Source organism: Pongo pygmaeus, chromosome 2 (genome assembly GCF_028885625.2).
Source record: "Pongo pygmaeus isolate AG05252 chromosome 2, NHGRI_mPonPyg2-v2.0_pri, whole genome shotgun sequence".
Classification (NCBI taxonomy): domain Eukaryota; kingdom Metazoa; phylum Chordata; class Mammalia; order Primates; family Hominidae; genus Pongo; species Pongo pygmaeus.
The window spans coordinates 86,485,645-86,501,304 of record NC_085930.1 but is presented as its reverse complement, the minus strand read 5'-3'; positions in this window follow the sequence as shown (position 1 = coordinate 86,501,304).

The window sequence follows — 15,660 nt, the reverse complement described above, 5'->3', positions numbered from 1 at the left end:
AATTAAACTTCTTTTCACTATACATTACCCAGCCTCAGGTATTTCTTTATAGCAATGTGTGAATGAACTAATACAGGCACTGTCAAATCAATAAATGAAGTAAAAAGCATTTACACACAGACCCTAACTTATAATGGTTTGGCTTACAATTTTTTGACTTTACAATGGTGTAAAAGTCAGCAACATTATGTACAAACTATACTTCGTGTACCCACACAACCATTCTAATTTTTTACATCATTGCTGTAGTCAATAAATTATATGAGATATTCAATATTTTATTATAAAATTGGCTTTGTCTTAGATGATTTTGCCCAACTGTAGGCTACTGTAAGGGTTCTGAGCATGTTTAAGGTAAGCTATGCTATGCTATGATGTTCAGTAGGTTAGGTGCATTGAATGCATTTTTTATTTACAATATTTTTTATTTTTGATGGGTTTATCAGGACATAACCCCATCACAAGTCAAGGAGCATGTATATTTACTTCTATATGTACAGGATTGTGGAAGAAGCCAGGATATATCAGTCTGTGAGATAACATAGCATGGTGGGTTTTTTGGTTTGCTTTTGTTGTTTTGTTTGTTTTATTTGAGATAGGGTCTAGCTTTGTTGCTCAGGCTGGAGTGCAGTGGTGCAATTATGGATTGCTGCAGCCTCAAACTCCTGGGCTCAAGTAATCCTCCTGCCTCAGCCTCCCAAATAGCTGGAACTATAAGTGTGTGCCACCACACCTGGCTAATTTAAAAAAAAAATTATACAGACAGGGTCTTTCTATGTTGCCCAGGCTGGCTTGAACTCCTGGCCTCAAGCAATCCTCCTGTCTTGGTCTCCCAAAATGCTGGGATTACAGGTGTGAGCTACCACACTGGGCCTAGCATGGTGGTTTTAAAGCAAGGATTCTAAGGCCAAAATGACTAGAGTTCAAATTCCAGCTCTGGATTTCACTTTCTTATCTTTGATAAGATATTAACCTCTCTTAGCCTCAGTTTCTTTATGTGCAAAATGGAGGAAAAACAGTACCTTCCTCATAGGATTGTTATAAGAATAAAATGAGATAATGTATGTAAACTCTTAACACTGTGAACACATTTTATGCAAGAAGTATGTTCCTAAAGCCCTCAGATACTCTAAGACTGACCCAGGCAAAGGATGAAACATGTTTCATTTACTGGCTAAAGACAGACTTCCTTGTAGACAGTTCACTGATTCAATCACTCATTCATTCACATAGTTTATAAACACTCAGCTAACCAAGCTTTGAAATTATATGATTCTTGACAAATTTTGGATTCCTGGCTGGGTTTGCTTGGGTTCCTGGGAAGCAGATACTACGTAGAGATGAGCATTCAAGAGGCTTATTAAGGGCTGGGCACGTGGCTCACTCCTGTAATCTTCGCACTTTGGGAGAAAGAGGCTGGTGGATCACTTGAGGTCAGGAATTTGAGACCAGCCTGGCCAACATGGTGAAACCCTGTCTTTACTAAAAATACAAAAAATTAGCTGGGTGTGGTGGTGTGCACCTGTAATCCCAGCTACTTGGGAGGCTGAAGCAGGAGAATCACTTGAATCCAGGAGGCAGAGGTTGCAGTGAGCAGAGATTGCTCCACTGCACTCCAGCCTGGGTGACTGAGTGAGGCTCCCCTTCAAAAAAAAAGGCTTATTAAGGAGTGGTGTTGGGATATTTACAGGTAGGGGAAAGGATGCAGTTAAAACAAAGGCTCCAGTCAACCCTGAAGGATGCTCTGAAGCTGAGATATCTCTTCTAGGATGTCCAATGTTAAGACAAAGGCACTGGCTTTTCATACCCATTTTGACTAGTTCTTCCAGTTCTTGAAGGGAAGGAGGTATGGTCTTGAGCAGGGCAGCTCTCTTCAGCTGATACAAAATCTGGGAAGACACTGACCTGAGATTAGTCAGCCCATTTTACTCCCAGCAAGTGGGTAAATAAGGCCTGAAGGAGGGCATCTCAGCAGAATGATACCCTGTCCACTGCAAGCCAGGTTGTTGTGACTTCAGATGTACATAAAGTGAAACTTTATATTTTATTGTTACATAAGTTCAAAATGATAGACTTTGCCACCTCCCTGGGTATGTGCCGTACTACTATTGTCATGTTGCCCTAGATAATTAATTTCCCATTTATTTAATGGTGCCTCTCTCTTAGTGATTTGGTGAGGATTACAAGTTATGTAATGTAAAGAAGGTGCTTTACGAAGTTCCTGGCAAGCAGCAAATGTCTGGCATGTGTTAGCTGTTTTTATTAAGAGAAGGTCTATGAATACAGAAGGACTCAGTAATAAATGAAGGAAAGGAAACTATGTTAGGATTTAAAAATTTACAGACTGATTTAAAGCACTGGCAAAGTTTACATTATGGTATTTGACTAGTGGGTGTCTCGGTCTAGTTTTATGTCAACATTAATTGAAGGTTTGGGTTTTGGCACCTGGTGGGAAGCCTCGGCGAGACTGTGAAAATTCTTCTCTCCCTCTTATTACAACGGAATTTAAGAATCTTAGAATTACACTCTGTCCATTTGGGGAATAAAAATGTAAACAATCATAGCAAGAAAAGGACAGAGACCAAGATATAATAAAGGATTCAAATATGAGACACAGGATATTTATCCCCCAACTAGGTCCTCGTCCCTACACATGTAAAAATATTCATTATTTCACTCAAATTCTTATGAGTTCTCATAGACAGATACTATATTTCTCTAAATGATTTTTTTTTTTTTTTTTTTTTTTGAGACAGAGTCTTACTCTGTCATCCAGGCTGGAGTTCAGTGGTGCAATCTCGGCTCACTGCAACCTCTGCCTCCTGGGTTCAAGCGATTCTCCTGCTTCAGCTTCCTGAGTAGCTGGGATTACAGGCACACACCACCATGCCTGGCTAATTTTCATATTATTAGTAGAGACGAGGTTTCATCATGTTGGCTAGGCTGGTCTCAAACCCCTGACCTCAAGTGATCCGCCTGCCTCGGCCTTCCAAAGTGCTGGGATTATAGGCATGAACAACTGCGCCTGGCCTCTCTAACTGCTTTTTAATGTACTAAACATAGTATCGGCACAATGAATAAAGTGATAATATTCCTTTTGGCTGTCTTAGGTGAAAGGTGATTTTAACACACACACACAGACACACACACACACACACACACACACATTTATATACCTATTTGTAAAGGTAGATTCAAAACAAAGGCTTCCTTAACAGTGTCCTGCTCCTACCCCTTCCTCACCCCCAATAGGATTCAAATGTTTATTTTCAGATCAGGAACTATGTCCTACTCTGATTTTGTTTTGTTTTTATTAATACCTCCACAAGTACTTAGCACAGTGTCTGGAATGCAGTGAGTGCTCAATAAATATGTGCTGAATAAATGGCTGAATAAATTACTGAATAAAGTTGAGAGCTGGAAAGCAGGTTAGAGATTATACTGCCCTCATTCTAGAACAGTATTCAGAGAGATTGAAGTATATGTGGGAAGTCGCAGAGCTCTGAGTCAGAGTAAGGATCCAAGTCTCTGAACTCTCCCGCAAGGACCCTTCCAACCAAAGGAGCCCTGCTACCTACTGCACTTTAAGGACCCAGGCAAATGTGCTCAGAGCATTGCATGGCAGTCATTCCTTCCCAAAAACTTCGTTCTCCTAAAGATATTTGTTTCTCCAAGCCTGGAAGTAAAACAGAGCACTTAGAACCCATAAAATAATGTTAATGTGGCCTACTCTTCTCCACATTTTTTTCCTTTCATGTCTTTGTGAAACTTCCTTTTATTTGTAGGATGTATAGCATTTCTTTGGTAATCATTCCTTACGGTTCCAAGGTTACTCTAATTATCTATTAATTCCACAAATATGAAGTAGGTGTACATCATGCACTAGACAGAGAAATGAGGACAAGAGCAAGTCTGAGGGCTGGAAATCTCTAAAAATCCATTTTATTTTAAAAAATATTATTCATTATTTGAAAGACAAAGTTTTTTAAAGCATCTATGATGTCACGATTGTCACATGATAATGGCAGGATAATAGCATTCTGGGGAAATTTCTTTCTAGCCTTTTCTCTCAGACATATTTTTTCATAGTTATCATAAAAATGCACCAACATCTGCAAATTCTTTTTCTCTTAATATTATATGATAAGCATTTTTTTCTTTTTTTCTTGAGATGGAATCTCATTCACTCTATTGCACAGGCTGGTGTGCAGTGGTGTGATCTTGGCTCACTGCAACCTCCACTTCCTGGGTTCAAGTGATTCTCCTGCCTCAGCCTCCTGAGTAGCTGGGATTACAGGCGTGAGCCACCACGTCCGGCTAATTTTTGTACTTTTAGTAGAGATGGGGTTTCACCATGTTGGCCAGGCTGGTCTTGAACTCCTGACCTCAAGGGCTGCTTCCCAAAGTGCTGAGATTATAGGCATGAGACACCATGCCCGGCCTATATGATAAACATTTCTGTGTTTCAGCATAGCTTTCATAACTATAATGTTTGTTGATCATACAATATTCCATTGAATGCATACACCACAACTGACAACCATTTTCCTAAAGGTGAACCAGAAGTCAAAGAAATGGACTTTTTGTGGCTCTTTAAGTGCGTATTGCCAAATTCCTGGGTCAAGGGATAGAATTCTGAATTTAATTAAATTAAATAAGGAAGTAGCAATGGGGATGCTACTGTGACCGCTACTGCCAGCAATAGCTGAGCCTAGTGTGCAAACAGAAAGAGTTGTTCTGAGCTAGGGCCCACTTTTTTGGCTCATTGAAGACTCATTAGAATTCTGCTGGATCAAGAAGTTATATCTTAGAGATCTGCATTAGAAATGCTAGCTAAACTGTAGTGTTGCCACATCTTACACCTGACTGATCTGTGACAGTTTTCTAATAAACAAGAGAAAGAAAACTTTTTGGGGAAACACATTTTCATGTCATTTTTTTCTAACGAGGTCATACAGGTTCTGAAGCCGAGGCTTAAAGAGATAGAGTATTACAGCATTGAACATTTCTGCAACATTAAATTTTATTGTCAGAAACCACTACAGCTTAGAAAGAGGCCACTAATCAAATAGTGTCCTTAGGGGCCTGGGTTTACCGCTCAGTACATAGTGACGTGGGACTGAGGGTTTCTTTGCTGTACTCATGTAGTTATGCTGAGATGGAACCGTCAGGAACACATCTGGATAAGTTAAGCAAACACATTTTGATGCTTCATTCAGTAGCAAGGGACCCCCATCTGTATTTCACCACACAACCTAATTATTGGGTAAATAGACACTTTCTTTCCTGCATGTTTATTCCTCAAAGCAATGTCTCCAAGGATGGCTGGAAATGGATGAAGAATTAAAAACACCACCTAGCACTTGGGCATGCTTCTGTTTTCATACACATTAACTTCAGAAGATCCTTGAGAGTTAAGTACTATTTTTATCCCCATTTTACAGATAAAACAATGAAGGCTCAGAAGCATCAGGTGATTTCTCTTCAGTCAACAGGTCAGCAAGGGGTTGTATCAGAACTAAAATTCTCGTTTTGGATCTCAAATCCTATATGCTTATTAACCTCACTGCCATAAAGATGAATCGCAGAAATATGTAAGGTGACTGTTAAAAATCTTAGTGCCATTTCAAAGATTCTCTGAACATGAGAGTTACAACAGATGGAAGACGCAAAGAAATGACAAAAACTATGTCAGAACTGTCACAGACTCCAAGGCACCAGAAAAAAATTGGAGGAACAGAATAAACAAGTTCCCAAACACAGGTGCAGTTCCCACTTCAGCCAGGGAAGACACTGTGCCTAGAAAAGCTCAGAATCATGCCCTAAAATACCCATATCTTTTCGATTCACACTGGAAACAAACAGCCTTACCCCATGCCCAATTTCTAATCATTCACAAGAGTGAGATTATACACTTGACCTCACAATCAAGATTTCATAAATGCATACATTTTGTGCTGTCTTTAAACCATCAGTGTGACCTTTGGAATATTCTTAAGATTTTAAGAGACTTCCATAGATTACCTGAGCCAGACCTCAGCCTTCTGACAAATCTGAATCATTATCCACATGAAGGAACTGAGGCCTGGAGAGGATGTGACTTGCTCAGGGTCCTACATTTGGGAAAGGTAGAAGAGGAAGGGAAAGGAGCCTCCTGCAGGGAAGGGGCTTTTTCCACTATGACTGAGGGAGAACCAACATTTCCTTTTGTCAATAGACCTTTCAGCCAATAAAATAGAAATTCCATTCTGTCTGAAAGGTTGCAACTATCACCTCTTCAACACTTCTCAGAGGAAGAGAAAAGAATTATCTGGCTGATGAGATGGCAAAAACTCTGATCTGTATTTCTCTATTAGAAGCTATTGATAGGTTTAACATTGCTTTGCTCCCAGGGCTCTGTTCTCTCCACATACCTGAACTTCTGGTTGTGCTGGGTAGACACAGTTCTTTTCACACCCAGATTTGAGGGAAAGTATTTAGAATTCCCCTTTTGCCATTTGTCCATGTCATTCTTTCCAATCAGGCTTGGCCACATATAAAGCTATTGTAGTGATCCCTGTCTACTTTCTACGCCTAATTTTCAGTTGGTTTAGGATCCAGATGGGGGGAGAGTAACTGAATTAATTTGCTTCATTAGAAACCTCCACTATTTCCGAGACTTCTTTTAAAGTTTGGCCGAACTTAATTCTTCCATACATATTTTAGAAGCTCCCTTAACAAACCTCAGACTTAGCAACTTGCCAGATCAATTATCACCCCCTATTGCAGGTTTTCCTATTAACAGCACTATTGACATTTAGAGCCAGATAATTCTTTGTTGTGGGGGCTGACCTGTGTAATGTAGGTTGTTTAGCGGCATACCTGGCCTCTACCTATAATATACCAGCAGCATTTGCCTAGTTGTGACAAGCAAACTTGTTTCCAGATTTTGCCAAATGTCCCTCGGAGGGCAAAATTGCCCCTAGCGGAGAACTGTTGCTCTCATCCATCAGGAACACAGAATGCCTCATAACCACAGCCTGCTGAACCCTCCAAGATACCCATGCTCTCCTGGGCTTACCAAGGGCCAGTTGTACATCAAAGCTATTAATGTCACTTGCACTTGTAATTATGTAGTTCACATAAATATCATGCAATCCAATGAAATGTGACAGTGAAGAAAGACAGTATTTGTTTGCTTTTTTTTTTTTAAGTCAAATGATTGGAAGAGACTCTATATGGCAGAGACAAATTATTTCTTCAGCATATCTTTTTTTCTTCTGGATATACAATGAAACAATTCCCAGCCTCTCCTGCAGTTAGGGGAAATCTATTTGATTGAATTCTGGGCAATGGAAAGTGGGCAAAAATGAATACCATTTTGAGGTTTAGCACTTAAAATTCTCCTTGTTCTCTCTTGCTGCTTCTGTAAAGGATCCAGAAGAGGTCTCTGATGGCCTAAGGCAGGGATTGACAGACTTTCTCTAAAGGGTCAGATAGTAAACATTTTCAGCTTCCCATCTTATTGTTGAAAAAACAGTCTTTGGCTTATGGGCAGTAGATTGCCAACCCCTGCTGGCATGATAGGTGTGATGGTGCAACAGCATTTCCCACAAAGATGTTTAAAAAAAAGACCCTGTCACATTAGGTATAGGTAAAACAAATATAAAATATTATGGGAAACTAAAGATCTAGACTGATTCCATACACAGATCATTTCAAAACTCTTCAAATTCTCATTCTACTTTAAAGATATTAAAAGTAGAAAGCATAGACTGTGCAATCACAGACACTATATAAGGAAGGAAAATAGTGCAGGATTCTGGTCAGCAGATTCAGTCCAAGGTGACATCTTGGTCTTACCTGGTGAGAATGATCGTTTATGTTTTGAATTCAAATTAAAATTCCAAACTCTGTATCTTTTTTTTAATAATGATTCTTGATTTTAACAGGTTTTTTTCTCCTCTTTTTTTTTTTTTGTTGTTGTTCTTAAATTTTTTCATAGGTTTAGGGCGTACGAGTCTAATTTTCCTACACGGATGTGTTGAGTAGTGGTGAAGTCTGGGTTTTCAGTGTACCCACCACCTGAATAGTGAATATTGCACCAAATAGGAAAAATTTCAATCCTCGTCCCCCATTCTGCCCTCACACCTTTTGGAGTCTCCAATGTCTATTGCTCCATTGTGTTTTAACAGACTTTTTACTAAAGTAAAAGGGCTCTATTTCGACGCTCTTTTGTGTGAAAATAGACTGAAATGGTACGGCAGAAGGGCCTTAAAGAAATGGGAGAGTCCCACAATACTGATTCCTCTGTTCTGGGTCTTGGCTGGGACATCAACTTTCCCAGATATTTATAATACAATCGTGGCAACATTCTAGACGCAGAAATATTAGACTCCCTAAATTTTGCCATATAAAGATGTATGAAAACAGCAGTTAGTACAGTTTATTTAATATAAATGGACGTGGGCTAGGCATAAGAACAAGGCAAGGAAAATTACAAAAAAACCCCAAAAAAACCAAACAGAGAACTTCTCTCCTGCAGTTCCTATCAGCTCTCCCTCATAACAAAATGTTTGACAATTGTTTCAGGCCTCTTGGGCTGCCATGACAAAATACTATATACTGAGTGGCTTAAACAACAGAAATGTATTTTCTCACAATCCCAGAGGCTAGAGATCCAAGATTAATGGATTTTAATGAATGTTAATGCATTCATTAACAAAGATCTAAGGTGTCAGCACTGTTGGGTTCTGTTGAGGGCTCTCTCCATGGCTTGTAGACAGTTCCTTTCTTGCTGTGTCCTCCCATGGCAAGGAAAAGACAGAAAGGAAGAGAAGGAGGGAGAAAAAGAGAAAAGGAGGGAGGGAGAGCTGTCTAGTATCTCTTATTGGGGGTGGGGGTTATTTTACAGTATTTTATTTTATTAATTTTATTGTTTACATTGACAGGTAAAATTGTACGTATTTACTGTGTACAACATGATGTTTTGAAGTATACATACATTGTGAAAGGACTAAATATGGCCAATTAACATATGCCTTACCTCGAAGTTATCACTTTTGTGGTGAGAACACTTTATATTCACTCTCTTAGCATTTTTCAAGAATGCAGTATATTATTAGCCATAGTCAACATGTTGTGTAATAGATTTCTTGAACTTATTCCTCCTGCATAACTGAAATTTTGTATCCTTTGAGCAACATCTTCTTACCCTGCCCCACCCAAATACCCTAGTCCCTGATGACTACCAGTCTGCTACGTCTATGAGATCAACATTTTTAGATTCCACATTTGAGTGAGAACACGTGATATTTGTCTTTCTGTGTCTGGCTTATTTCACTAAATGTTTTCCAGGTTCATCCACGTTGTTGAAAATGACAGGATTTCCTCCTTTTCTATGGCTGAATAGTTTCCATTGTGTATATATAGCACATTTTTCTTTCTTTTTTTTTTTCAGGTTAGTCTACTGAAGCAGTGAGAGTATACTGCATTTTTTTTTTTTTAATCCACTCATCTGTTGACGGACACGTAGGTTGATTCCATATCTTGGCAATTGTGAATAGCGCTGCAATAAACATGGAAGTGCAGCTATCTGTTTGACGTACTGATTCCTTAGGATGTATACCCACTAGTGAGACTGATGGGTCATATGGTAGTTCTATTTTTAATTTTTTGAGGAACCGCCATACTGTTTTCCATAATGGTTGTACAAATTTACATTCCTACCGACAATGTGCAAGGTTCCCTTTTCTCCATGTCCTCGCCAACACTATATTTCGTCTTTTTGATAACAGATATCCTAAAAGGTATGAAGCTAGTCCAGTGAAAAAATGTGGAATTTAGCTATAAAGTTATATCCCAGATGGCAAGTTTTGTTTCCTAGTCTGAGCCTCAAGCCTTGTGGAACAACTGACTCCAGAATGTCAGATATGATACCTGGCAAAAGGATATTTGTGGGTTGTTAACTTGTGAATCAAAAGGCAAACCCTGGCCCAGCAGTATGTTATACCTCATTTTGGTTTTAACTTGCCTTGATATCTGTTCTTGTGAGGGTACCAATCTCACCATAAGGGCCTCACCTTTAGGACCTCATGCAAACCTAACTATCTCCCAAAGGCCCCATCTCCAAATATCATTACATGGGGGTTTAGGGTTTCAACATATGAATTTGGGAGAGATACAATTCAGTACACAGTAGCAATCAACAAGGAAGTCACCAAGGGTGCAATCTGGTACAACAAAATGTGAGGCCTCATATGCACCCAAGTGCTAATTCAGCACTTTTTCTCTTAGCACAATGTATAGCGAGTGAGCCAGGCAGCCTAGGGCCTGGTGCTGATAAATCAAAGTCATTTCAGACTAAATCATCATAAAAAAGCATACCTTTGCTGGGCATGGTGGCTCACGCCTGTAATCCCAGCACTTTGGAAGGCCGAGGCTGGCAGACCACAACGTCGGGAGTTCGAGACCAGCCTGACCAACATGGTGAAACCCTGTCTCTACTAAAAATACAAAAATTATCCGGGTGTGGTGGTGCATGCCTATAGTCCCAGCTACCCGGAAGTCTGAGGCTGAGGCAGGAGAATTGCTTGAACCCAGGAGGCGCAGGTTGTGGTGAGCCGAGATTGTGCCACTCCACTCACTCCATCCAGTCTGAACGACAGTGAGACTCCGTCTCCAAAAAAACAAAAAACAAAAAAACAAACCAAAAACAAACCTTTATTTTCACCTTCATCCATATGCCTTTTTTTTTTCCCATTAAGAAGAGAAACCAGTTGACACTGTGTGGCAAAATCTGGAATCATCTATCATCACTATTGGAAAAATACCCAGGAGAGCAGCAGCATCAACTTGTATTCATTAACAAAGATCTCAATACAGTTGAGCATCCTTAATCTGAAATCCTTCAAAATACCAAATTTTTTGAGTGCCAACATGATGCCACAAGTAGAAAATTCCATATCTGTTGAGGGGTGGGGGACTAGGGAAGGGATATCATTAGGAGAAATACCTAACGTAGATGACGGGTTGATGGGTGCAGCAAACCACCATGGCACGTGTATATCTATGTAACAAACCTGCACGTTCTGCACATGTATCCCAAAACTTAAAGTATAATTTAAAAAAATGTAAAAAAAAAAAAATTTCACATCTGAAGTCATGTTCCAGGTTGCAGTCAAACACACAGTCATACCTTTGTTTCATGAACAAAATTATTAAAAGTATTATATGAAATTATCTTCAGCTTTTGTATATAAGGTATATGTGAAACATAAATGAATTCTGTGTTTAGACTTGGGTCACATCCCCAAGATATCTTATTATATATGTACAAGTTTTCTAAAATCCAAAACATTTCAAAGTCAGATACATGGGCCCCAAGCATTTGTGATAAGGAATACTCAACTTGTACTGCTTTCCATCATATCCAAACACTCACTCTGGTCAGGTGGGTTGGCTCACACCTGTAATCCCAGCATTTTGGGAGGCCGAGGGGGTAGCATTGCTTGAACCCAGTAGCTCGAGGCCGACCTGGGCAACATAGTGAGACCCTGTGTCTACAAATGATTTAAAAATTAGCTGGGCATGGTGGCACATGTCTCTAATCCCAGCTACTTGGGAGGCTGGGGTGAGAGGATCAGTTGAGCCTAGAAGGTTGAGGCTGCAGTGAACCGTGCTCTCACCATTGCACTCCAACGTGGGCAACAGAGTAAGACCCTGTCTCAAAACAAACAAACAAACAAATAAACAAACAAAAAACCAGACATTCATACTTCTGCCATATTTCTTTAAGGAAAAAACAAAATAATTTTTATTGTCATCTCATTGCGACAGTTCAAGGTTAGTAGAACCTCCTTTCTACTAGTTTTGTTTCTTTACTTTTTCTTTTGAAAATGTTTAAACCTGCAAGAGTACAGTGAATTCCCACAAAGTCTTTAATTTACCAAAAGTTTGACATTTTACCACTTTTGCTTTATTATTTTCTGCATATGTACTTTTATACTTATTATTAGTGCCGAACCACTTGACAATAAGTAGTAGAAATCACGGCCCTTCACTTTAGCTTGTATTCTTTTAGAACAAAGGCATTTACCTAACAAACACGGCCTAGAGGGTGAAAGGAAGAAATGGCTGGTATTCACCAAGGACAGATGCAAAAGGGACCAATTTTTTGATGAAGAATTTGCAGAGCAATTAAATTTCCCCTGTGACTGCAGGAACCTTGTAAGTAAAAGAATTTCAAACTGAGCTTAGGCATGCTCCTTTGACCTGTTTTAGCCCGAGCAATTAATAAAGTGTTTGGATTGTATTTGCACTACAAGCCTCAACTCCCTGAAGAGTAAGTAGGCTAACACACAGGTGGAAAAATCAGCAATTTATTGATTGGGTACATTCCAAACATAGTTGCAGCTTCCTTAAGCTGTTTCTAAGACCCCAAGCTGTGTGCATTCTTGTGATCACATTGGCTCCCTCCCAGCCATTGGGATTAACATACTGCTGGGCCAGGGTTTGCCTTCTGATTCACACATTAACAACCACAAATATCCTTTTCCCAGGTATCATATCTGACATTCCGGAGTCAGTTCTTCTGCAAGGCTTGAGGCTCGGACTAGAAAACAAAACTTACCCTCTGGGAAATAACATTAAACCTAAATTCTAACGCAATTTGATGCTGAAAGATCAAAGATTCCTCATTGTAGTTTACTAATAACTCCCCACCATTAAGTATAAAAAATTCCTTCTACATGCCTTTCGCCTCTGCATTCAACTGTGTTTGACAAAGCCTGTCTCACAAACTCAATTAGAACCACTGAGCTTAAACACACCCCTTTCCTTGGTCACTTACAGTGGATCTTTTCCTCACTGCTCCTATCATGGCAGAGACTGTTCTTAGAAAATTGTGCTCTTGTAAAAAAGATCTCACAATAGCTCTCATATAAAGCTTATCGTCAACGGTCAGTGTCCAATTATGTCATGCCGTGTTGTTTTTCCAATGGGACAGACTGCTGCTTACATCAAGTTGGAGGATATATTTATGGTACTGTTTTGAAGGGCAGTGTTTTAAGTTTGAATTACAAGATATTTTTGAAAATATAGTCAACTCTTTCATTTGGAGCTCAAAACGAATATACTAAATCTGCACTTCTGAATAGAAGTCCATATGCCTGGACATAAAATGTGCAGTGATAGAGCACAGTGGGACTTCATGAGTATTGGTGTATATAGTCTCAACTATAGACATTTCAAAGGCATAATTTTCATTTCAATAGATTAAGGCACGTGTGTGAGAAAAGCGTGAAAATTATAAGAGCCCAGAGTTCTTTACTATTGACATTTGGGGCCAGATAATTCTTTGCTGAGGTACTGCCATCCTAGCCTCTATCCACTAGGTGCCAGTATCAACATTCACACTCCAAAAGGAGACAACCAAAAATGTCTCTAGATATTCCCAAATATTCCCTGGGGGACAAAAATCACCCTTGGGGAGAATCCCTGCAATAAATTGTTTTGGTTTATTTTCCCATGTGGCTAAAGTAAACCAATCTTAGAAAGTGCTGGTTTGTCTTAGGCATATGTGAATATGACACAGAGTGCCTACTTACCCGCACGGTCATAAGGTTTTCTTTATCTCTGCATCACTAAGAGTGTATAGCACAGTCCTCTTATAATATGTCTGTGATTGGTGCTGATTCCCAGATGTTTCTAGCTTTTCTCCTTCTGGGAATGGTAGAATAGGACTTCCTATTATACTTCCACTTTAGATGGCCACATGACTTGTTATGGCCAATGAAATGGGACTGGAAGTGATGCGTGTTTGTCCAGGTGGAAACATTAAGAGCAAATGCACAATTTACCACGTTTCCTTTTTTTCTGGCATGGTGACCAAGCACATTTGCCAAGATGGCTGCTCTCTCAGTCTGGCCTCTGAGTTACTGCAAAGAGTAGAGCCCCCTGCTGATCTGACTTGGATATAAGAATGAGTGAAAAACAAAATTTTGTTGATATAAGCTGCTGAAAGTATGGGGTTGTTTGTTACAAGTAACAGTATGTGTTAGCTATGATAGGCTAAGATATATTTTCAGTGTCACAGACATTTGAATTCAGAGTGCCTATGAGTGGTTTGGTTCCTTTTCTTCCATACTTTAGAAAGGTTAGGAATCACCAGTGATGATGAGCCTATGCCACCACATTGAGCTGAGAAGACAGCTGCATCTCAGGTTCCTGCTCCAGCTTAACTGTGATTAATCTGTAAACTGGTTAATTTACCATGAAGAACAACAAATTAATTGCTATAATAAGCTGAAAAATTAAATGGAATTTTCATTTTACTATTCAAGTACTACCACAAGTAGTAATAACTAATATTTACTGAGTACTTTCTCTGTACCAGTGGCTGAGCTAAACACTCTGCATATATTTACACAGATATCTCCTTTACTCCTTATAATAATTCTCTAAGGTTAATGCTCTTTTAGCCCAATTTTAAAGCTGGGAAATCTGAGGCATGAAGAAATTATTAGCTTCCTCTGCGTCATAGCTAGAAAGTGTTTCAGTGAGATTTGAACTTGGGTAGTCTGATTCCAGAGTGTGTGCCTCTTCACAATTATGGGAATCTACCTCCTAAAGAGTGATTCTCACTCTGATACCCCAGAAAACCAGGTACCTATGTATCGCGCAGACATAGACACAAGTTAGAGCTATGTGTTCTCTAACAAAGAGGTCTTGAGAAACGTTGGAGAAAACAGCCATATATTTGAATTGGCACAAGATCAGTTAAAGGCTGGTTCTTCTCCATGGATTATGGTAAACCAAGTTGCTCAAATCTACTGTAATTAAGTGAATATATTTCTTTCTTAGGGATTAAACTGGGTATGCAAGAGAGCAACATGTAAAACATCTGTTCTTAAGATGCTTCTTTGGCCTTGTGTCACAACTAATCTACTTAGTGTTATAATTTTCTTTCCAGATATATATACAGCATTCAGCCACAATTATGACTAAGGCTAGAAGTCTCTATCATATTAACCTGCCATCTTTAAGTCTTACAGCCAGTAAGGTGGCTTATCTCCAAATATGGCTCACACGCAACCATACTTCCTGGTATTCAGGCCCTTTTGCAATTCCCTCCCATGTTGAATCTCACTCTTCTCACAAGATGACCCAGGGAGCCCCTCCTGCAATAAAAATATATACTTTACAGATAGATTTGGGGTGATTGTTTACCTTGCATTTTTCTCTTTAAAGTATTGTTTGAATTCTTTTAAATGTTAAGATTCTCTCCATTTTTATTAGTATTAAACATTTGATGGAGAGACCGGGAGGAGAGAGCAGAGAGAAGTAAAACTGAGGCCATGAAACTTAGAGTTCAACTATTGGAAAGCTCAGTAAACTCTTCATGCAGTAATTCATCCATTGTAATAGTACAATGAATGAATGACTCTTCATGCAGTAATACAGTACTACTATGATGGATGAATTACTGCATAAGAGTTTACTGTTTATCCATTGTACTACTTTCCTTTTGCTGCTGTAACAAATTACCACAATCTTAGTGGTTTAACACAACACAAATTATCCTACAGCATTGGATGTTAGAAGTCCAAAACCACGATGGTGGCAGGACTGCCTTCCTCACGCAAGTTCTAGGGCAGAATCCATTTCCTTGCCTTTTCTAGC